Source organism: Pteropus medius, unplaced genomic scaffold (assembly GCF_902729225.1).
Source record: "Pteropus medius unplaced genomic scaffold, Ma_sr-lr_union100, whole genome shotgun sequence".
Classification (NCBI taxonomy): Eukaryota; Metazoa; Chordata; class Mammalia; order Chiroptera; family Pteropodidae; genus Pteropus; species Pteropus medius.
The window spans coordinates 9,129,617-9,153,382 of record NW_024340701.1 but is presented as its reverse complement, the minus strand read 5'-3'; the positions used below and the strand labels follow the sequence as shown (position 1 = coordinate 9,153,382).

The 23,766-nt window shown below is 42.2% G+C and overlaps 1 pseudogene; it reads left to right on the top strand.

Moving 5' to 3' along the window:
• The first annotated feature begins 23,237 nt into the window (after nucleotides 1-23,237).
• On the top strand, nucleotides 23,238-23,496 carry LOC120619069 (anaphase-promoting complex subunit 11-like; annotated as a pseudogene).
• The last annotated feature ends 270 nt before the right edge of the window (nucleotides 23,497-23,766 follow it).

The following is a 23,766-nucleotide window of genomic DNA, read 5'->3' as shown; positions in this document are numbered from 1 at the left end:
TATTGGAACCTGGTGGCAACCAGAGCCATGAAAGAGACCTCATCCTATAGGGGTTTTGGGGAAACAGCAGAGCCAGCCCAGCAGTAAGACATTTGGGATGGACTAAAGAGCCTACAGAAGCAAATGAGGAAAATAGCCAGCAAAATGTGGGTAATTACTATTAAGAGGTCACAACCTATGTCCATAGACTAGAAAGGCCTAGAGATACAAAAGTTATACCAAAAAACCCTCAAAATCTAAGAAGCTCCAAATCTTAAAATTTTATAATACAGAAACTCATGGAAAAAATTGTATTGGGGTGATATTGAGGCTCCCCTTCTCATTTCTGTGGCCCATTGAATTTGCCTCCCACTCATTTATGCAAAGCATGCTGACTTAATTTATATGTGTTGTCTTCTTTTAAGCTTTCCTCAGATGAGACACTTAGAAACTGTGGCAGCAGGGTTGTTTAAACCTTTCCCGTAGACTAGCCCACCCACCCACAATGAAGGGTTTTTTACCTTGGAAGGAGGTAAATGGAAAGAGGCTGTCAACCACCCCATGAGCCATTCTAGAAACACCCAAAGAACTATTGTTCTTGGGATTTGGGTCCCCACGTCCTTCTCAAAAATGTGCTTGGAAACCACAGGGATGCCTAGATAACGGTCCAGAATTTGTGGAACATAAGGCCCAGAATTCTGCTGACCAAAAAAGGATGACTACAATCAGACTTGTCTGGAAGTGGGCTCTGCATAGAGAAGAGATGAAAGATGGACCAGGGCAAGGTGAGGCAACTTTGATGTTAGCCATGGCTAACACCTACAGTACTAGAGAGACAGGAACTCCATGGAAGCTGGAACCTCAGTAGGCCTGCCCAGTAGGAACTTGGACCACACAGAGAAAATTATCCAGCAGTAGCCAGATCCACTGGAAGAGATGCAGGGAGAATGGGGGTGCAATTCTCTGGCTTGTCTTCTCTTCTGCCCTCTAGTCTCCTGGCAGGATCTCCTGTAAACTCAGTCTGGCCTAAAGCTAGTTGGTGATGAATATTGGAAACTGTATTTCCCTAAAATGTAGAACAGAGCGAGAAAAAAGGGATGGGATGGGTGGAAGGTCAAATAGGCAAATGATTGCTCACCATTTCCCACAGATGTTCACCCACCATATCTTTTAACTGCTCTCATCAATATTACCAATGACCTTCTCATTGCCAAATACCAGGAAAGATTCTTATTTCTGAAACTCTCAACAGCATTTGAACCAGCTGATCACTTCCTTCTTAAAGTATTGTCTTCATTGGCTTCTGGTTTTTCTCCTATATCATTTGCTACAATTTTTTAGTCTCCTTCGTTGGTTTCTGTCCATCTTCCCATTTGCTATATTGGAGTGATACAGGATTCCTTTCTTGGTTATTTCCTATTTTCCATTTACTTCTTAGATGGTCTCCTCTGGTCCCATAGAATTAAATGTCACCTATCTAGACACTATCACTCTGGAATTTCTAAATTCAGCCCCCCTCTTCCTCTAATACGCTCTGTATTTGGTATATTCAGATGCCCGTTAGAGAGCTCCAGTTGGATGCTAGTGAGCACTTCAGATACAATGTCCTAAATTTAAATTTTTTTCTTCCACGAGTCTGTTCTTTTCCTATTTTATGAACTCAGTTCTGTACTCATGGAATGTACATATACTGTACTAAATATTATGAATACATTTTCCATAATCATTATGAAGTATTTCATAAACATTCATTCAACTGGCAGAGCATCTAAGAGGTGCCTGACCCTAGGCTAGGCACTGAGCAAACAAAAGTGAATCAGACATGATCCACCTAACCTCAAGGGAGAGACAGACACATCTTTTGTGCCCATTATGTATATAATCAGTTCCTCTCTAAGTTCCTTGAGAATAAGTGTATCGTTATGGTTCTTTGAGTTAAAATACAGACTAATTTGAGCAAGAAGTGGGATCCTGGGGTCTCTTACAGAACCCAGAGAAGATAGAATAGTCAAACCACAGAAAGGTGAGACCTCGATAGCAGTCTGTGGACCTTTTCTCTAGAATGCTATAATAACAAAACTCAGCTTCAACTCTCATTGGCATTAAAACTATAGAATCACAAAGTGTAAGAATGATAAAAGATCATCTCTGTGAACCTCAGACTTATCATTTATAAAATAAAGAAAATAATACAGTGCCAGTTGTGAGGATTTATATATGCGATGTTCTTTAAACACAGCCTGATGCCTGGCCGCAATAAGAGCAGCTACTCTTCACTGGGTGCTTACTATTTTAGTTTTTATCATTATTATTTACTCTAACTCCTCATCTTTTATGTAAATGGGTATTAGAGCCCAGTACAGAAGCAACTTAATATCACCATGTAAGTTAGGCAGGCACAGAACTGGGTCCAGAATATTTGTCGCCAAGTTGCCCAGCACTGTACTGCTGATATCTTTGTGCCTCTTCATAAGATTGATCCTCTGGGACTCAGAGAATCCCAGAATCATCATCTTTGAAGTAGTCTTCATGTTCATCAATGATTCACCTTTTATTATGCAACTAGGAGTTGAACCTGTGAACCAATGAACTCCGAATCTGGGGCAACCTCTTAGAAAGCTCTATTTATACTATACCTAAGTCTACTTCTCCCAACTTCAGTCTTTTTGTTTCACTTTCAGAAGATATTCAGAACTTGAATCAATCAACATTTTTTTTCTATGACAGCTTGATATATTTGAATTAAGATCTCATCTCATTGAGTTTTTTCTTTTCCAATGTAAATGTTTTCATCTATTCTAACACAAAAAAAGCTTGTCATTATCCTAGGTTCTGGTCTCCCTTATCCCCTAGACTCTATTAAGTACCAAACCTTTTAGTTCTACCACATTACTACTTCTCAAACCATTACCTCTGCTCCATTTCTACTGTCACCACTTTACTTAAGATTCTGGTCACCTTTCAACTAGATTTAACAATCACCTCTTTAGCCTCCTTCTGCCTTCTATGCTTATACCATTTAATTCTCCATCCATAATTGCAGTCAGAATTTTTCTAAAATGCAAATTTAATACCATCACTTACTTCCCCATTACTTACCAAATAAATTCTTAACTCCTTAGGATAACATATGAAGATGTTAATGGTAAGATCTGTGGAATGTCTCACCATTACTATCCAATAATATTGACCTTTGGCTTATAGAGGCAGGCTGGGAAAGTCTTTTAACAGTCGAGATGGGAAATGGAAGTGGCCATAATGAGAATAGTGGGATTCGAATTTAAAAACACAGCCTGCATTTGGAAGGCACTTCAAAGTAAACTCAGAAGAACATGGTTGTCTCTTATCTCTGCCATTCAAAGATAACTGCCGGATTTCTGTTTTGATTGACAAAAGAAATCCTGGTAATTCACTGAGAATGAGACACAGAGGAGCAGGCTATGGAAGCTTGGGGAACATAAAAGTAGTAAGTGCAGTTTTCAGTGAGACTGAAGGAATCTGCAGAGGTGAGAAACTATGGGAGATATTCCACTGGAAGCTGCACATCAGTAATGCCACTTGGTATAGAATCAGCTTTTTTGGTGGCCACAGGGCAGAGTGAATTCTTATTGACCTAGAAATGGAGTAAATTCTATAGATGAAAGAGTAACGAAGTCTCAGCCCCTGTCTGACCTTGGAGTGGGAAAACAGCTTCAAAACAGCCATTGTACATGACTGTAAAAGATTGTTTTTATTGTTATAAAGAAACATTCTACTTTGCTCAAAAGATTTGTTTGTTTATCCTTTAATCATGAAGGATGCCTCCGGCTGTAGTAACTCTTCATAACTTACGTTTTACTTTTCCTTGCCCATGACAAGGAGGTCATCCATTAAGGGAGAGGGATGGGTCTTTATCTGACAAAGGAATGAGATCTAAACTAGAATGATACCTTATGTCTCCAAGAGCAGCAGACAACCATTTAGAAGCTTCATTGGTGGGAAGTTAATATCAAAAATCATAGTAATCCATTTTAATAACCACTACTTTATTATAATAAGTATTAATAGATGATCAGTAATTATACAAAAATCTGTTTTTCAGATAGAAATACTGAGGTCTAGACAAGTTAAACAATTTATCCAAGTTTATACTTCTACTAGGGGTAGAAACAGACCTTGCATCCAAATCTGTCTGACTTCTTGAACTTGGCCTCATTATGCTCTTCGGAGCAATAAACAAAGTTAGGAAATTGAGCAATTCACTTTATCTGAGTCTATTTCTTACCTGAAACATGAGAATATTCTCTGTTCTGTTTGCGTGATAACATGTTGCTATAGTGTTCAAACAAGATCAGTTTAATAAAAATAATTTATAAACTTTAAAGCTTTATACACATATACAGAAGTATTAGTCATAATCATAATGCTTGCTTATTATGCTTGTGATTATTATAATAGCAAAGTCATTTTCTTTTCCTCTGAGCCTCAATTTCCACATTCATAAAATGTTTGGGTTACACCAAATAGTTTCTATGGCCCTCCAAGCTCTATTAGCAAAGAATCATGAGAATTTTAAACACAGAAAATAAGGGACTGGAGTGTAAGGGACATCAGGGAGAGTTTCTTTGGCTGAGACCATCACAGTGTAAATGAAAAACTGAGAAGGAGTTGTCAAATCAAACACTAATTGTCAACTTAAGAACCTTAAAACTCAAAGAGTAAAACAATAAAAAACCTACTCTAGAAAACCAATTAGCACTTGATTTGGGGCCACCTAAATAGTATCACATCTATGCATGTCAACCATAAACATAAAGCCACAGATGGTTACGTGCATGGGGTTCCAAGGGGTGTTGCCTGAAGATACCTCCCTGTGGCCTTTATCCATTAACACTTAGCATTAAGTACATTCTGGATATGTGCGCATTTAAAAGGCTTTAAGTCATTCCTCTTTCTCAAAAAGCTCACGTGGCATATTTATCTCTCATGTTCCTACATCACTGGTCCTCTTTCTAAGCACTTTCACTCAAATATTCTTATGTGAACATTACATGACCGTGCAAAGGGTCCTGGCTGAGGAGTGTGGAAGGCAGGTTGGGGCCCAGACCCTGTCATCTACTTACCATGTGGAACCTTGAACACGGCTGACTTTAGCTCAGGATTTCTTTCAGGAGAACTTCTCTATGACTTTTAGGACTTGCTCTACCTTCAGAGCTGTCTACTGCTTCTAGAAACTTCCCAGCCCTCAGCGAAGAGGGGATAAATCTGAAACCATTCCTTCATTTATACCTGTTCATCTGTGGACTGTGCAACTCAGAGACCATCTCTTCACAGGACAGCCTCTTCACTTCTGTAATTCTTGGGCATTCTATTAGGTGCTCTCAGTGCTATAGACTCAATTTCTGTGTTCCCCACACACACAAAAAATCATATGTTAAATCTTAACCCCCAATGTGATGGTATTTGGAGATAGGGGCCTTTGGGAAGTCATACATCATAATTGTGGAACCCTCATGAATGAAATTTATGCCATTATAAAAGAAACCCCAGAGAGCACCCTCATCCCTTCTGCCATGTGAGGACACAGTGAAAAGACAGCTGTCCATGAGCCAGGAGTTGGATCTCACCAGATACCAAATATTCTGGCATTCTGACATTGGACTCCCAGCCTCCAGAACCATGAGAAATAAATCTGTATTTTATAAGCTACCCAGTCTGTGGTATTCCATTATAGCAGCATGAACAGACTAAGACAGTAAGAACCCCAGTGAACTGAGCACCCTACTCTGGTCAGGAATACTGAACTCAGTCCCTGGATTCAAGTTCCTACAATCACCACTCCCTAGTGTCATCTTGGGAGAAGTGACCTAACCAATTCGTGCTTCAGATTCCTTGTGTCTTAAAGGGACAATAATTATTCCTATCTAGTTGAAGACTAAAAGATATAATCCATTTAAATAATTTATATTATGATTTCTCAACCCCTATACTACTGGCATTTTTGAACCAGATAATTCTTTGTTGTGTGTGTTTGAGTGGGCAGGCTGTCCCGTGTACCATAGGATGTTTAGCAGCATCCCTGGCCTATACCACTAGATGCCATAGCACTCTAAAAACATCTCCAAGCATTATCAAATATCCTCCGAGGGTCATAATTGCTCCCTGTTGAGAACCACTGCCTTATGCAACGTCTAGCAAAAACTTGATAGAGATTATAACTATTACTGTGTTTTTTTATTATTGTGTTGTGATTATCAATGTCTTACTCTGAAGATGAGGTATAGATTTCTCTACATTCTGGGTATCATAGATAAAGCTCAGAGAAATAAAATAATTCTAGAATCACAGATTTGCTAGCTCCAGTTTCCCCATGTGTTAAACAGGAACAATGTTACTGTTTATGAAAATCCAGTGAGCAAACACAGATCAAACAGCCTAGTGTTGAGCAGTTCAGTGATCGTCATCTGAATCACATTGTATGGAGAAGGGTACTCAGAAGATTCGTGGTAAGCATCAGGAGAAGGGGACACGGCGGGTGGTAGGTCATATGCAGTGCTTGTCCTAGCAAAACAAAGTCACATTTGGTGAGCACAGCTTGGGACAGCATGTCCTATGGTTTTCCTAGGGGTGAAGCTCTGCTCTGTGGATGAGCTTTTGGGTATCCAAATGAGTACACAGTGAAGCCCACCTGCTTGTCTGCCAGGCACAGAGCAGGCCTGGCTTTACCCACCCATCTGCAATCCTTTTCTGCTATAGTCTGATTAGGAAGGAAGTAAATTCACCTCTGGACCCTCTACTTGGGAAAAAACTCCACTTTCTCTGACTTTCCAAATAACTTTCAGGGAAGCCCCTTGAGTATTGGTGTCAAACTGGCACATAGCAGGTGTTCAGCTTATACTTTCTAAAAACTTTGTGCTGGTTTTATGAATACTGCTTGACTTAATCCTCACAATAACACTTTTGAATCAGTAATATTATTAGATTTTGTAGACGAAGAAATAAAGGCTCAGGCCAGGTTAAGTGGATATTCTAAGAAAACATAGCAAGCAAGTGGTAGACCTTGAGTTTGAACCCATGACTGTCTAATTCTGAGTTCTGTTCTCTTAATAATATTGCCCTTGTAATATAAAGGGCTAGGGGAGAAAAGTAAATCAGGAGTTTGATTTCTGGAATAACTAGAAGCCCAAGTCTCATGGTAAACATATGTTGAATTTCAGGCAAATAAAAATGAGCTCCTATAGCCCATAATGCACGGACCAAGAAACAGACAAGTCTCTCCAACTTTATTAACAGCAATTTCATATCTGAGAATTTAGTGTCTTACTTACTCACCCTTTTGCCGGGCAGGCCCAGTGTTTAAGACTAAGAATTCTGATCTGAAAAGCCTAATTCAAAGACTTGCCTATATTTAAAATGCCCATAGGGCAAAGAAAAAAGATGACCCTTTTAACATTTTCTTGCAAGATTCTAATTGTGACGTATTCCTAAGTGCAGTAAGAATACAAGACAGCAGTGACCAGCTCTGTCTGTGGGAGTTAGAGCTTCCTAGTGAAGAAGACAGCTAACCGGATCTTAAAGGATGAGCAGGGAATATGTGGGAAATAACTTGTCTCTAAGTTTGAGTCGGTATATGATTGGATTTTAGAAACTGTCATTAAGACACAGCCCAACTAATGGGTCATATACTTTCTGGTAATTCATGGCCTTCTAGAATATCAGATTAACACACTAATGAGGAAACTAAAGCCCAGAGAATGAGCCTGATTTATTTAGGGCAACTGGAGTAAGAACCCCTCTTATAATTCCCAGAACAACACTCTTCACCACTTTGGGCTGCCACTTGCTTAATCTCCCTCACTTGGAGCCAGTGCCTGTTTGTCTCCTGCCTGCCCCATATTCTTGGGGTCACAAACCACATGAGACTTAAGAGGGTGCATTAGTCATTTGCATTACTATCCGACCAGCATAATTTCCTGGCCATGAAGTCTTCTAGCTTTGGAGATGTGTAACATGTGTTCATTTCCCTGCAGGGTTCGGCTTCATTTAAGCTCAAACAAATGAGAAATGCTACAAAAAATGTACAGTCCTTGACCTTTGAGCTCTTCCACTTGGCTGATGGCCTTGGGTGAATTCCTGCTCCGTGAATCAAAGTCAAGAGCCAAGTTATATTATTTTAAGGACTTCAGGCTCAATGCCTTTTTCCTGTCTGGAATGTTCTTCCATTCCCTCAAAGTCCTACCAAGTCTTTGAGGTTCAGGCCAAATGCCATCTCCTTTACAAGCTTCTCTGATCCCCACCTTTACCACATCCAGCCCATAGCTATTGTTCCCTTCTCTGAACTCTTAACATACTATCTGTCATACTCATTCCACACCCAGAATATTTTGATTAAATATGAAAAAGGAAAACACAAATTATGCCTTGCAACCTCCCAAAGGTTGTACGCCTGGATTTCACCCATCACTTTTAGTATTGTCTGTTTCAGACAAATGGCATATTGGCTTACTTCTGCCTCAGGATATCATTCCTACCTCCCTTCACATTGTCCTCACATTGTTTCCTTCTGTCTATCCCTATACCAGTACCCACCGGGCCCTTAGTAGAGGCTGAATACTTAGCCATGGGCCTCTAAGTTACAATATGACCTGAACTGCCCATAACGAACTGGATGTTGTCTAACCCACCAAGCCATAAATTAGAACAGGAAAAACTGTACTCCATCATCAAATGGGCGATATATACAAGATTTGAGCTTGAATAGGTCTTGAAGGCACAAGTAGGTCACATGAAGAAGTGGCCCAATTACCCATGGTCCCCATTCCTGCCACATTAACTTCTTTTCTCAGCCTGTTCCTATAGCCCATGAAGAGTATCCTACCATCAGTGACAACTTCACCTCCCTCCTAGATGACTACAGAAGCCTCTGAACTAGTCCCACTGCCTCTAGTCTTTTTCACCTCCTATTAATAGCTACGTGCTATCACCACGATCTTAAAAAAAATAAAGCCATTCTGATCATTGTTTTTCTCTTTAGAAATGGTGACCCACAACTGTTGCCTGCAGAACAGCTTACTTTTTAATGCCGTGCTCACACCTTCCTGTCTTCTCTAATCACTTTCCCAGAGTGTGCAGCTAGACAGCCCTTCTCAAACGTTAACTCCAAAGACACCTAAAGGGAAGAGAAAAGTCACCAGTTGCCCCTGAGTGTCCTGAAGGAGAGCCCAATGCAGACCTGCACCAGAGTCCTCCAAAGACTAATGGCTTACCTAAGAGTTTTGTCAACTTGGCCTTCTAGTTTATAATGTTTCTGGATATTGAAATATTACTTAAAACTTAGGTTACTTACAGTTCTCTAGTAAATTTGATATTCCATGAAAAGGTATTATCTGTATCCCGTAGCTCTTTATATACTGCACTGACATGTCACTCTTTCTCGTGCCATGTAAGTATTCCCAAATTTGAGAAGCATGGATTCTCCAACATTTTTTTCATTCTTCTGCTACATGTTGAGCCTGATCTGAGCCTGAGAGATTCAGAGTCTGGTGAAAAAAATTTCACACTCTGCTATGATGATATGTACATCCTCATAAATTATAAATAGCAAAGAGTACTGGGCATTTGGAGGGTTAGTGATCTCAGTATTCCTTAGAAATTGAAGATATAAGTCAAGACTGCACATTAATAATAAAAACACAATACCAGTAGCTATAACTTGCATAGTGCTTACTCTGACCAAATACTGCTCTAAGCGCTTCATGTATGCTGATACATTTAAGTTGCAGAACCACACAGGGAAATGAGTACTGTAATATCCTCATTCCCATTAGAAGATGAGAAAACTGAGCTTGGCTTTAAAGCAATCAGTCTGGCTTCAATGATCACTCTTATACTTCTCAATTTTCTTTAGTAGTAGGTAATAGTAATAGTAGTAATAATAATAATAGTAGCAGTAATAGTAGCAATAGCAGCTGTAATCACAATAAATACACACATGCACCACTACTCACACAACCCTTAGAAATGAAATGAGATAAAGCATGCAAAATCATGTTGAAATCTTCTTAGCACAGACTACTCCATTATGAGACCTTCCCAAACAACCTCTCTCTGAGCTCCACCTCCCTTTCCTACCCACAGAGGTTCAGGCAGAGGTCTCCCAAGATCCCTGTGGTTAAAAGTTTCAGTGAGAACATGTTGAAATTGGTTGACTATGAATACAAATTAAGGATCTATGATTATAAGAGTTATAGACAATGAGAAGGTAGAAGTTCAAAGATCTGAACTCCTCTGACTGACATTCAAGGACCCACTTTGGTCTGGCTTCTATTAACCAATAGGCAGTCCTCAATCTTGAGAAGCCCTTTTCCAAAATGGAAAGTAAAGGAGCCAATGTGTGTAGAGCACTGACTATGTGTAGGCCCTGGGGTAGGCTTTCATATATAACTAACCCCATATATTCCCCATAATGTCTGGTGATGGAGGTAAGACCATCGCTGTTTTACAGACAAGGACACTGGAGCTCAGAGTGATTAAGTACCTTACCCAAGGTAATACAGAAATACCAGCAGCATTAGTATTTGGAGTCATGCACATCTGATCACAAAGCTTATTTTTTTAAAAAAATGCACATTCTACAAAGGAGCTATGCTTCTAACCAAGGATATGTTCTTGCAAAACTTTTAAAAGGAGATGGCTCAAAAAACACTAGAATGTTTACACGTGAAGACTGGTCCTTCATATAAGACTGCTCTTATAGGACATGGCTACCTAAAGTCTAAAAAACTCAGACTTCCCTTCATTATTGCATTCCATTAGGTGAGGTGGTTGCTGGCCTCAGCTAGACATGGCGGCAGCAGTCAATGTGTCCTTTCTAGGATCCAGTCATTTCCTCAAAGGAAAAGGCAAATGACAGAGGGAGGAAGCAGTAAATGGCAACAGGAGAATGACTGAGTAGAAGGGAACCACCTCTGAAGGCCGAGCAGTAGGAAAAGGGAGCCCAGGTAGACTGCTAGTTGGCTTTAGTTAATTCTCTCAGTTAGTTGGAGGAAGATTGGTTAAATGGTTGGGAGTGGGAAGGGGTTAGGTTACTATTCTAAGATTGGAGGAAAGAGCAAGCAAGGACTTGACCATGAGTTGCCCTTGGCTCACTGTATTCTCAAAAAAAAAGTTACCAAAATATGGTATCAGGACTAAAATCTGAGGCTAATTATAGGAACGTGCACAGAGTCCAAATATCCAAACCAGGGGACAATGCAGGAGAAGACAAGCAGAACAGGTAACTTGATGCAGAATCCTACGATATACTAAACAAAGACTCCTATGGTTCTGTGTCTGAGGGCAACAAGTGTAGACTTTTACTAAATGCTGACATCGGAAAGGACACTAGAGACATGTGCCAAAATATAAACGCTGAATGCATGTGGCATCTGAGGGTAATAGCAAATACTTACTGAGCCTGGAATTGAGGGAAATAATACTCAGAAAATGTTAGTTGGGGGCAAGTTACCAACTAAGACCTTGAATGTCAAACTAAAGACCCTAAGAAGAGTCAATGAGTCAGTGATGCTAACTGGTGGATAATAGAGAAGACACAAAGCCCATAGTTGGTGCTTAGTAGAAAAAAAATGGATTATACATTGACTACTGCTATAGGATGACACACACAGCAAATGAATGAATGGAACTATTCAAACTAAAAGAGATCTTGGAGATTCTGTAATTTCCTCGGTTTATAGTAGGGGAGACAAGTCTAGAGAGTGGAAACTCACGGTAATCTGTGGGGAACTGAAAACCAGTACTCTTTCCAGACCATTGTACTTTGAGATTGCAAGATTAATAGAAAAACAATAGAGTTCTCCAAATTTTTACATTTTTTATTATAAAAAATAAATGGAAAAAAATCAGAAAACTGTGTCCTGGTAGTGGGCAGAAAAATAAAATTCAAAGCCAATTTTCTGACCTAAATTCACAGAATCCAAGGACTTGACCATGAGTTGCCCTTGGCTCATTTCCCCAGCTTCCGCAGGTTGGCCTAATATGTATTTGATCCCTTGGTCTGCAAGACTTTTAACCCATAATTACATAAAACATTGCAAAGCCAGGCAAATACTTCCAAGAGACTTTCTGTTTTACTGACTTAGCTTGGAAATGGGATCTGATTCCAGGAAAGAGCTAGACACTAAATCCCAGCAAAGGCAAGATCAGTATGACAATAAACCCAATCTAGTTACCAGTCTTTGGCTGACACATCCCCTTTCCCTTAACAGGAGATAAACAGGGGAATAAAAAACAATTTCTAATACGTGGATCTCTCAAGGTGGCAAAGACCCATTTCCTATTTCTGTTTTGTTACACTCAGTGAGAGAGCGAGAGAGAGAGAGAAAGCGAGAGAGCGAGAGAGAGAAAGAGAGAGACTCAAAGGTGTAAATGGAGCCCAGAGAAGGAAGCCATTGTTATTGTGGGGACCAGAAGGCTCACCAGGAGACATTATTTGATTGTTTTTGAAAGAGTGGAAGGTACTTCTCCAGACAAAAGACAATAGGAAGATTATTCTAATAGAGGAAATAATTTGTACAACAGAGGAAATAATTTGTGTACAGATGTAAAAGAGACTTTTGGGTAGACAGCAAACAGCTCAGTGTGTCACGAAAATAAGGAGATTAAGGACATGAAGAAAGAACAGCATTTCAAGCTTGTGTAAGGGCATTCAGATGTGAGAGAGCCTGGAGTGTAGCTCAGAGTCAAATAGTTCCATGTGGGGTAAGCCTAAGTACCCAGAGGAAAGTAGAGGAAGATGAGATGAGGCTGGAAAGGGGGATGGCTCAAACCAAGAAGAGTGTGGGTACCTGTCAAAGGAATTTGGTTTTTACTCTGCAGGCAGTAATGGAGGAAGGGGGCACTAAAAGTGTCTGAGCAAAGGATTGACACCATTAGAGCCATGCTTTGGGGAAAATGGATTGGAAAATGAGAGACTGGAAATAGAATGGTGAAGACATTGTACCCAGGTAAGAAACTGAAAGGACGCACACTAGGGTCTTAGTAGTGATCTAGACCCAGTTCTATCAAGAACATTTCCCCAAGCTTTCCCACCTGCACCAACATTGCCCTTCTCCAAACACCTCACCAATTATGTGAGTCCCAGTCATTGGACAGCACGACTAACTGTAGATTTGCCTCCCTGTGCAGTGAACAGCTCGAAAGCAAGGAGGGGGCTGAACAACCTTTGTACCCTGGTCACCCAGTGGAGTCAGCCCCATGGGAATGTTTGTTGAATGAATGCAGACTGGCATATTTGAATAAATCAATGAATGGAAATAGGTTATATTTGTATGCCACACCCACCTAGTCCCCTTCCCTTATCCCACTACCCTAGGTCCTAAACTGGGTGGATAAATAGTGTAATGTTGTTTCTTCATTCATTGGTAGTACAATATTAATTACTTTTAAGTGCCACTTGGTTACCACTCAAGCAGGAAATGTGAGAGCAAAAGTAACCAGTTTGCTGGTTACTTGTGGGATGTACTACTTCCTGTGACCAGGACACCATAAATGTGTCCCACACCATTCCTCAGGTTCTCGTCATTTCTGCCCACAGAGAGCAATATCCTGCAGAGCCAGGACAGATCCCTGATACTGAATGTGGCTGATTAAAGAAGGGACACAGTGTCCTCAAGACCTTCATATATCTGGTTCAAGGCCCTAGGCATAGAATCCTTCCAGACAAGAAAATGACAGATAGTAATCATTGCCTTTATGCATCTATTATTTATCTTTACTGAATCCCACAACAATACTGCAAAGTAGGTTCTACCATCCCCATTTGACGGACCAAAGCCTAAAATGGTTAAATCAGTAGTTCTCAACGCTGGCTGCAGCAGAGAATCACTAGGGGAACTGTTAAGTGACTCTCGCCACCAGGCCAAGGCCAGGCTCCTCCAATCAGTTTCTAGGGTGAGACTCAGGCATCAGGGTCCAGGGTGACATGGCTGGTGGTTAGAAAATCCAGGACTGGAATTCAGCCTCCCCCAGGCTCAGTGTCCTTTCCAAATCTTCATTAGCAATAAGTAAAATTCTGCTCTAGAACTGTCCCCGGGAGCTTTATGTCTGGCTTAAGTGGTCAGAAGCTAGATGGGATGCAGGGGAGGCAATGGATAGGGGGGAAAGGCATCTCATCAATCTTTCATTTTCCTATGCTGCTTGCTTTTGATCTCAAACCACGGGATTTATGTGCGGCTTCAATGGTGCATTAACTGTTTAGGTTCTTTAGGCCCATCCCACTCGAAACAAAGTACAGCCTCTTTCCTGGCAAGCAGGGCCTTCCTGGCACAGAGGCCTTGCCTGTGCCTCCTCTTTGATTGGGCCAAAGCAAAGGGCAATTTTGGCAGCTTTATGGGCTGCTCTCAGGCTGCTGACACAGCCCCCTGACAGATGGCCTGCCACACTGTGCTGCTGCGGCCATGTCCCCAATTTCACCGAAGGAGTCTACTCTGGGCATGTGTATTGACTTCTTTTTATGAGATTTGTGTTAGCCCATGAATCACAGAGTAACCATGCTGGAAAGAACCTTAAAGATCATCTAGTCTACCACCTTCACTATCACCACTCCCCACGCACTGTGATATGGGAAAACGGAGGCTTATTTGATAATTAAGCATTAATTATTATAAAATTCAATACAGTAAAATATTTCAATACCAAAAAGTCATTATAAAATGGAAAATGTTTTAGTTTGTTTTACATCAATTATATGCCAGAGACTGTGCACACATTATCTTGATTAACTCTAAGCCCACAGCATTGCACAAATCTGGGGCCACCATTAGTTTCACAGAGTACACATTACATTGTCAGGATGTTCATGGGTCTCCTAGAATAGTGCTATTCATAACTTGTGTGGCCACACCTGGTATCCCTCTTAAGATTGATGACAACCTTTGGAGGAAGCTGTCATCCCTGTAGTGGTTCAGGGGATGGCATAACCCTTTCCTTCTCAAGTGTGAATAGCCTATCACACAAAGATTACCATCCAATTGAGAAACAAGTACCACTTTTTAAAATTTGTCACCATATGTATGCAGTAGCTTTTGCTATATAACAAATCACCCCCAAATTTAGAGGCTTAAAATGATAACCATTTATTATTGCTCACAAATCTGCAGGTCAGCTGGGCAATTCTGCTGATCTGGGCTGAGCTCGGCTGATCTTAATTAGACTCATTGATATATGAGCATCAATTGGTGGGTCAACTAGAGGATGGCGCGTCTCCAATGCCCTTGGCTAGGCTGGCTCAGATGACTGGGACTTCTCTCCACTGGTCTCCCTTCATTCAGAAAGTTAGCCTGGACCGTGCTTAGAAGTGACGGGGTTTCAAGAGAGAAAAGGGAACAGGTAAAACCTCTTAAGGCCCAGGCTCAGGACTCATACATCACTTCTGTCGCTCTGCTTTGTCCAAAGCAAGCCAAAAGGCCAACCTAGACTACAGGGGTAGAAAAATTGATTCCACTTCTCAAAGGTAGAAGGTTACAAAAATTGTGGCCATATTTATATTCTATCATACTCTGTAACTCCAAATTACAGAGTTGGGGGTGAATTTGGTTAGAGAACAATTTTTAGGATTCCATCTGGAAGAAGTCTAACCTACACTCTCCCTATGCTATGCCTAGTTATAGGTGGAGTAGCTGGAACGCAGAGCAGAAGACAGGGATTGTTGCCTAAGGCACTGATCCCACCAACTTGCATTGCAGCAAGTGGTTAGAGTTTGATCTCCATTGGTACCGAACACATTAGACACTCCTTTTCAGAGAAAAGTACATGAGAGGAAAGAGAATCGATTGATGTTCCGCTCAGCACTAACTGAGAGGGGAATGGAATGCACATTCTCCCCTCTATGCGTCTCCCCTCTGTGGGAAGAATAGAGAAGGAGTTCCCTTCTTGATCAACAATCCTTGAATCCAGGCAAGGACATGGAGGCTCAGGGATTAAGATACATGGCCAAGGACACATAGTCAAAAAGATTAGGACAGCTGCCCAAATTGTGATAACGAAGCCAGCTAAGATAGCCTTATTTGGGTTTCCATCCTTAATAGCTTCTAGTCCTTTCTGAGAGAGCCAAACAAGGTTCCCAAATATACCGAGTAGATATTTTGGTCCAAGCATCCTTCTACATACCTGCATATAAAATAGTGAATAAAATCGTTGCCACTCTGGAAGACTAGCATTATTATCCTCATAATGAATGAGTAGTACTAAACTCAGAGAAGTGTTAGAGATTATACAGTTAGTAAATGGGGTAACATGGACCGAAATTTGAATTAATGCTCTCACCAGGTCCAAATGCTCTTTGTTAAAAATAATTAATCAATTCCCTTGTCGTGCATTGTATGCAGCAGTCAAACTGAGTTATTTTTCTCCTCCAAAGATTCTTCTTTATTTTTGATTTCCTGTTTTCCCTCTACCTAGAATGTACCAGCAACCACTTTTTTGATGATGTAAGATTTCTTACCCCACCTGCATCAGCAGGCTATCCTAGCTCTACCCATAAGACACCTGCCATCTTTAAAGGACCAGCTCAAATATAACCCGTTCCAGGATCCAGAATTAATGTCTGCTCTTTCCTCATCCCTCCGGTAAAAAGTTATTTCCCCTTACTTTCTCTGTGCTCCTACATTTCGTTTTATACTTTTTACCTTATGCCATTACTATTTGTTTACTTGTTTATATCTTTTATGTCTTGAAAGCCTGTTGGATCATGGAGCTCATCACTGTAATGCCAATACCCAGAACACAGCCTTGCAAATGTTGGGGGCGGGGGGCCTACATGATTCCCAGGCTCAGGTGGCAGGTATTGAGTAAATCCTCATTTCCTCATTTGCTACTAGAAAACCTAGAAAGGCTACCTGGTGGAAGCTTTGGGTCTGGAATCCTGAGAAATTTCTGAGTTTCCTCCTTGGATTCAGTTTTTCTCATCCCTTTGGTCTCTGAGGTCGAAAAGGTGTTGAAAGCACTTTGGTAGAAATCAGTAGTTTGTCAAGCTTGGTTATGGCCATTCTTGGAAAAGAGGAGAAAAAAGTGTGCACAGACTGGTGTGGTAATAATTTAAGTTTTATCCAAATAAGATGTGGAGGCCTGCTTGAAGTGACGTATTTCTAGCAGCTGACTGTCCCTGAAAAAGATAAAAGAAGGAAAAGAAGAGAGTGTTTTGTAGGAGCTCTCTCCACTTCAGAACCAAGCCACTTTTGTTTCTGATTCTCAAAGGAAAAAGGGGATAGGAGTAGCGATTTTCTAAAGGTAAAAGAGTAAAAATCTTTACTCACTGTGCGTGTGTGTCAGGTATCTATTTGATGATTCCTAGTATGTGTACGTTGTTTTACAATCTATGAAGTGCTTTCCTCCGTTCTCCCAGTTCGCTCATAACAAGCCTATGGGGTAGACGAACCCACTGAAGAGTGAGAAGAGCTTGAAATTTAAACTCACAGTATAATTTAAATTTCTCATTGGCTCTTTTTAAGAGACTATTAGCATGACACATGTTTTCTTTTCGATGATCTTTGATTCTTCTTCTAAGATGTAAAGACTGACCCTTTGAAGACAACTCTCCTCCCACCAGACAATCTAATCTAGAGGAAGTGATCCAAGACAGAAGAATAAAAGGAGCAAGATAAAGGCCCTAATAGAAAGAAACATTTCTGGCTCCTTATGCTAGTGTGGGCTTGCCTGTGACCCATCTCATGATCTTGGGCAAGTTGCTTCAACTGTCTTCCATTTCCCAGGCAGAGAACTCATCATTTTTTTCTCCCTTCTGCTCCCAGAATGTCTTCAACACCATATTATAATTTAAATTTATAATATATGTATTGTTTGTCTACAGTTACCTCCTCAGAGATCCTCCCCCTGTCCCTTCTATGTAGGGTAGCTTCTCCCATCATATTCTGTCTCTGTTCCTTGTTGGTTACCTTCATAACACTTACCACAATTTGTGATTATTTTCTTTGTTTCTGCTTAGTAGAGTTTCTAGCTGTTTCCCCAATTGTAGCACCACCCTCCTGAGGACAGGGGCCAGGTCTGTTTTGTCTACCAGCCCTTTGCCTCAGTGAAGTCAGCTCTCAACTATTGATGGAGTGGATGAGACCTCCTGGGAGACAGGCCCCTCTTTTAGTCCAAGGTCTAGCACAGAGTTGATTAAGGATTGTGTGACCAAAAGGAACATGTTTCCACTCCTCACCTCACACTGCAGCCTTGACCAATGAAACAGAGAACGTCTACTTTCTTTGTACTCAGCTCTCCACCTCTCACCTGTTTCTCCCCAGAAGAGAAAGGATTGTCCATGTGGTTGGAGAGACCATGACGTCCCGGTTCCTGAATTGTGAATGGGCAATGGCACTCCATGGAAAGGCACCACATAGCTATAAATATACCCTATTTTTCTTCCTGAGGCATGTGGAAGGCCAGTATTCTCCTGCTTCCTCTTTCAGCCTCTGGGCTCAAGTATGATGAACTGTGTGCCTACTTCTGTCTGCCTGAAATAAGCACCTTCTGGATAGACATCCACCAATCATTCTTCTGTGTGACTTGGAATCAGAGAGTCAGGCAAGCCAACCTCATTTGTGTGGTTGTTCGGACAAGTGAACTTGGCATTGGCTTCATTAACCAAGACATCTCATTTAGCAGACCTGAGGTTATAAATTCAAATCTAGATCCAGGCTGTAACTAGGGCATGCTTACGTCTAGGCCACTTTTTCCAACACAGTTTTCAGCAATGCTTTGCAGTGAAGTATTCTGTGCTTTTTCAGACATTAATAACATTGGTATTCTATTTTCTGTTTTGATACGCATTTGTATGTAGAGTACCCCTGGAGGCAGGAAGGATAGCTCTGGGAATTTGAATACCGAACTCCACCCAAATCCCTAATAGTGTTTTGCTTCTTGGCATAGAGTTCTAGACCAAACATCTGTATCCAAACATTCAGAATTCTTGAATGTAAGATAGGAGAATATAAATGCAAGAAGCACCCCAGGTGATTTCTCTATACTTTAAAATTTGAAAACCATGTCCTAGCAATCTGTTGAATAAATCTCCTATGAATTTGACATATGGACTTTGTAGGTTGATCAAGCCTGCTCTGAGATCATGAGTTTATTCCTTCACTTCTGACTGAGAATCCAATTCTGTATGAGGAGGTTACTAGAAAAGGCTTATGGCCCTCAGAATTAAACCCATCCGAATTAGGGTCACAGTTCAGTCATTTCCAAGCTGTACAACCTTAAGCTGTGTACTTAACCTCTTTGAACAGCAGTTTCTTCAATATGCAAAACTGGAAGAATGTTACGTACTACTTAAGGTAGTTGCAAGGATTACCAACAATTTATATGCAGCTTTTTTTATGCATAGAGGGAGTAAGTGAATGTATTACAAAAGAAAATCAGCAAAAAATAAGGAAAACTCCAACCTTGAAGGGCATAAAGTGGAATGATGGCATATGCCTTTTGCAGTGAACAGACTGTTAAAGGCTTTGAACTTCCATCTGGATTCTGGGATAAACATGTGCACACACTCACATGTGCACAGACATACTTGGACATGACCTCCAATCAGTCTCATTGTTGCAAAATAGAACACAGCCTATTCCAACCTCTGAGTATGTCTGAACCAGTTCTCTGTCTCCAGCTAACCTGCACCAAGTCCTTACAGCAGGAACACCTTGTTTCCATAATCTTAAGGATGCCAAGTGCACTGTCTTCTCCGCGAGGAAATAACACATGCAAGGCCACAATGTTTTGTCTCGGAACCTTCATTTATAGAGATCAGTAAAACTAATTGGAGCTCATTAGTTTGAGAGGAAAGCATTCTCATAGTAAAAATATTCCCAAACCAAATTCAGAGAATGCCTGTGCTGAAGATACTGGAGGGTGATTTAGTTCAACACCCTTCTTTACAGATGGAAAAGCAAGCACAGAAAAGGGAAGACTTGCCCCAGGTTGACCATGCAGCCAGCTCCTGGTTAGAACACAGCTGACCATAGCGAGCCATGATGCGGGGTCTGTGAAAGTTCTAGAAACCCATACGAAGAGTTTCAAAGAAAATGGTTTCCCTGGTATGATGAGTTCTTTGCTAGAGAGAAGACTCTGCTCCTTTACCACGTAGACTTGCTGCTTGAGCCCTCCCTTAAATTCTTGGTCCAGGAGATTAGTTAGTAGGAAGCCATTAGCCAGGCCTATATATTTAGCCCCAACAAATACTTATACAAATGGGCATCATCATCTCAACACTGCAGAGAAGGAAACTGAAAGGTGCCCGGCAGCTCCGAGGCTCTACGTCACACAGTGCAAAGCTGCCCTGCCCTGACGGGAGGCAGAGTTGCCTCGTGTCTGAAGACCTTCTCTCCCATCTGCACTCTGCTGCACCTGCTTCCTGTTTATCCCAGTCACTCATTAATACAAATCATCATGTTTATTTATTTGGTTGCTATATCTGTTTCTTTAATGGAAGATAAGTTTCATGGGGCAGGGAACCTTGTCTATCTGGTTCTTTAGTATTTCTTTATGCTTTGGATAATGCCAAACACCCAAGGAAGAAGAAAGGGAGATGGGAAGAGAAGAAGGGAGGAGAGAGAAGGGGAGGGGAGAGATGGGTTCTACTTCTACTTCTGCTTCAGTACATCTATTTTCTGTTCTAAAATCAGATCATCATGATAAACCCTCAAATGTGCACAGCCTCTACCTTGTATAAAGTGTTTTTTCATCCTTTGGATTCTCTCAATAGCCCATAAAGTAGAAAGAAGAGGGATTTTATCGCTATTTTATAACTTTATTTATAAATCGATCATCTCTGCAAAACTACTAAGCACTACGTACTATGACAGCCGTGGGGTGCAATGGTGACCACAAGCTGGTTCTCGTGGGTTTCTATTTTCACCTGCCTCTCCACATAGAGTATCGCAGGCAGTAGGGGGCTTGTAGTGGGCCTGTATACAAGAGGAAGGAATTTGCTCCTTGAGACCATCCTAAGGTCTGTCCTCCAGACAGAGCAGATGCTTGAGATGAGTTTTGGAATAGCACATATAAAGGCATGCATGCCTGAGAAGTGTGGTACCTTCTGGGGAAAATGTGGCTGTAATCTAAAGTACATGCAGAAGAGCACACACAGGTACTGGCACTGTGAGCAGGGACCAGACCTCCAGGAGACCTTGAATTCTTGGACTTCAGCTTGAGGCAGAGGGACTAGTGATGGTTATACACCAGAGAGTGGTCCTATCTGATCTTCCTGTTAAGAGATCAGTTTAGAGATGACAGTTCGAAGGCTGGAGCAGAGGCAGGAAAGGCTGAAGGGCTGGGAGAACGGTTTGGAGGCTAGGAGCATCATCCTAGTGAAAGATGTAGACGGCTTCAGGGAGATCAGCCAGCCTGTGGCATTGCAGCGGAGGGCAGCAAGCACAGGGAAACTTGGGCAGAGTCTACACCAGATGGTTGTGCTTCTGGGATGGCAGATTTTACCCTGGGTCTCCACAGAAAGCAGAGGCACACCTTGGTCTTCTATATCCTAGATCAGCATTCTTCCCTCACATGGGGCCTGGGTTGCTTCATACTGTCTGCATTCTGGCTGGCTCCATGCAGATGTTCTGCATTCCCCAGCCATCTACCCTCCACTCATCAGTTCCTGCCCCCAGGGCTGCCTGTCTCTGTTTATCACCATGACATTAGTCTCTTTACTCATTAGGGAGACTTAGAGGTTACAAAGCTGCAAGTTACACCTGTGGGTAAAGGTGGACCACCACCCCCTACTGAGTTCCCTCCTATTCACTCATTCACTCAACGAATATTTTTGTGCTGATCACTGGGCTTCTCCTCACTTGTATTTTTGAAGGCTTAGTTAATGTTAAAGCTTGGTTAATGTGACTTTTGAGTTCACACTCAAAAAGCAACCATGTGACTCATCCAAAGCCAATGGCCAGCAAGTTGGCCTGTCAGGCCCCTGTGCTGACTCCCAACCTTGAGAAATTTCCATGACCTCTTTAGTGGCCTAGGAAATTAGGACTTCAGCCTATGTTTGATCAAACCATAATGCTTTCCATTACAAGAACAGGGAGGGTATTGAGGCACAGAGGAGCCAGGAGTGACTGTCCCTGGTACCATGCAAGGCAAGTACAGAACGGGTTCCTTAGCACGATGCCACACAAGCCAGCACTCTGATACATGTGGTGTTTATCCTTTCCTCATTCTGCAGTGATGTGCTTGTTGATGAGCTGTGGAGCACATCCAGAATGTTTTTGGAGCTGTTAGCTATTATGTCCTGAAAAATAATAAGTTGCACACTATGGCTCTGTTTCTATCCCTCTTTCTCTCTCTCAAAGCATCTAGAGAGCTAAAAATATCAAGCTCCTTCCAGGGCCCATATCGTGTCAGAGTTACCACCAACGGGAGAGTCTCACCGGCCCTAGAGCCCCTGTTTACTTTGAAGAGCTCACTCAGCACCAGCTGAGAGCCCTCTTGGCCCCAGTGCCTCCCAGAGGACGCCTTCCCGGGCTCCTTTGTACAGACACAGACAGCAGGCTGCCCATTCTTGGCAGAGCGCAGAGCTGCACCCCGAGCCCGTGGCCTGCCTGCTCCTAGGGCCACCAGGTCTGCGTTTATTATTCCAGATGATAAAGCATACTGTCCCGAGGAGTTCAAAGCCTCTAATAACACTGCTGCCTCATGGGCAGGAAAGTTGCCATTGTTTATTTCATGAACAGCCGGCCAGCCTCTTGCTCTCTCTTCCCCCTCCTTCTCTCTTTCTCTCGCCCTCTCTCCCCCACTAGCCTCTTTTCTTCTTTCCTTTGCTTTCCTGCTCAGGCCCAATTCACCATTCTCCTGTTTTTCTTCCTTCTCGTTGTCTTCCCCTGTTCTTTCCTCTCTTGAACGCTTCAGGAAGCTCTGTAGAAACAGTTCGAAATCGCCGAGTAAAATATTAAGGGCCTCCTGTGCACTGACATTGGATGAGAGCCTTTCCTTTCCTTTCCTTTCCTTTGTGTTGCAGGCCACACATTTTGAGCAAGAGACGGCAAGGTGGGCACGAACTGATAAATGCCCAGCTTTCAGATCAGGGGATGGGCCCAGCCTGCCTGGGATATTAGCATATTAAAAAGCATGAGTGGTCGGTGTGCGCGCTGGCGCATGGGACTCGGCTGGCGTCGCAGCTGAAGCCCTGGCTGCGTCCTCGGTTGTTTTTGTACCTTCCCATGCAGGCGCTGCCAATTGAAAGCCGGCGGGCTGCATGCGAATAAATCGGCTTGGTCTCCACCACCATGAAGGTGAAGATCAAGTGCTGGAACGGTGTGGCCACTTGGCTCTGAGTGGCCAACGATGAGAACTGCAGCATCTGCCAGATGGCTTTCAGTGGCTGCTGCCCGGGCTGCAAGGTGCCTGGAGAAGACTGAGAGCTGGTATGGATGGGGCCAGTGCTCACGCTGCCTCCACATGCACTGCATCTTCAAGTGGCTCAATGCGCAGCAGGTGCAGCAGCACTGCCCCATGTGCCACTAGGAGTGGAAGTTCAAAGAGTGAGCCAGCATGCACCTGCTCGCCGCTCCCATGCAGAGGGACTGGGTGGCCACGGTCCCCAGTGGGTTGCCCTCATGGCTATGACAGGGCGAAACAAGGACCAGAGCTGTGTTGTTTTCTTCATCACAATGTTGACACTTTTATTGCATAAGTAAAACTCATGAAAGCACCTGGTTGGGGCAGGGGGAGAAGCATGAGTGGAAATGGGAATCTCTATATGCTGTGGAATTGACCAAAAAATTAGGACAACTCTACGACATTCCTAGATTTGTG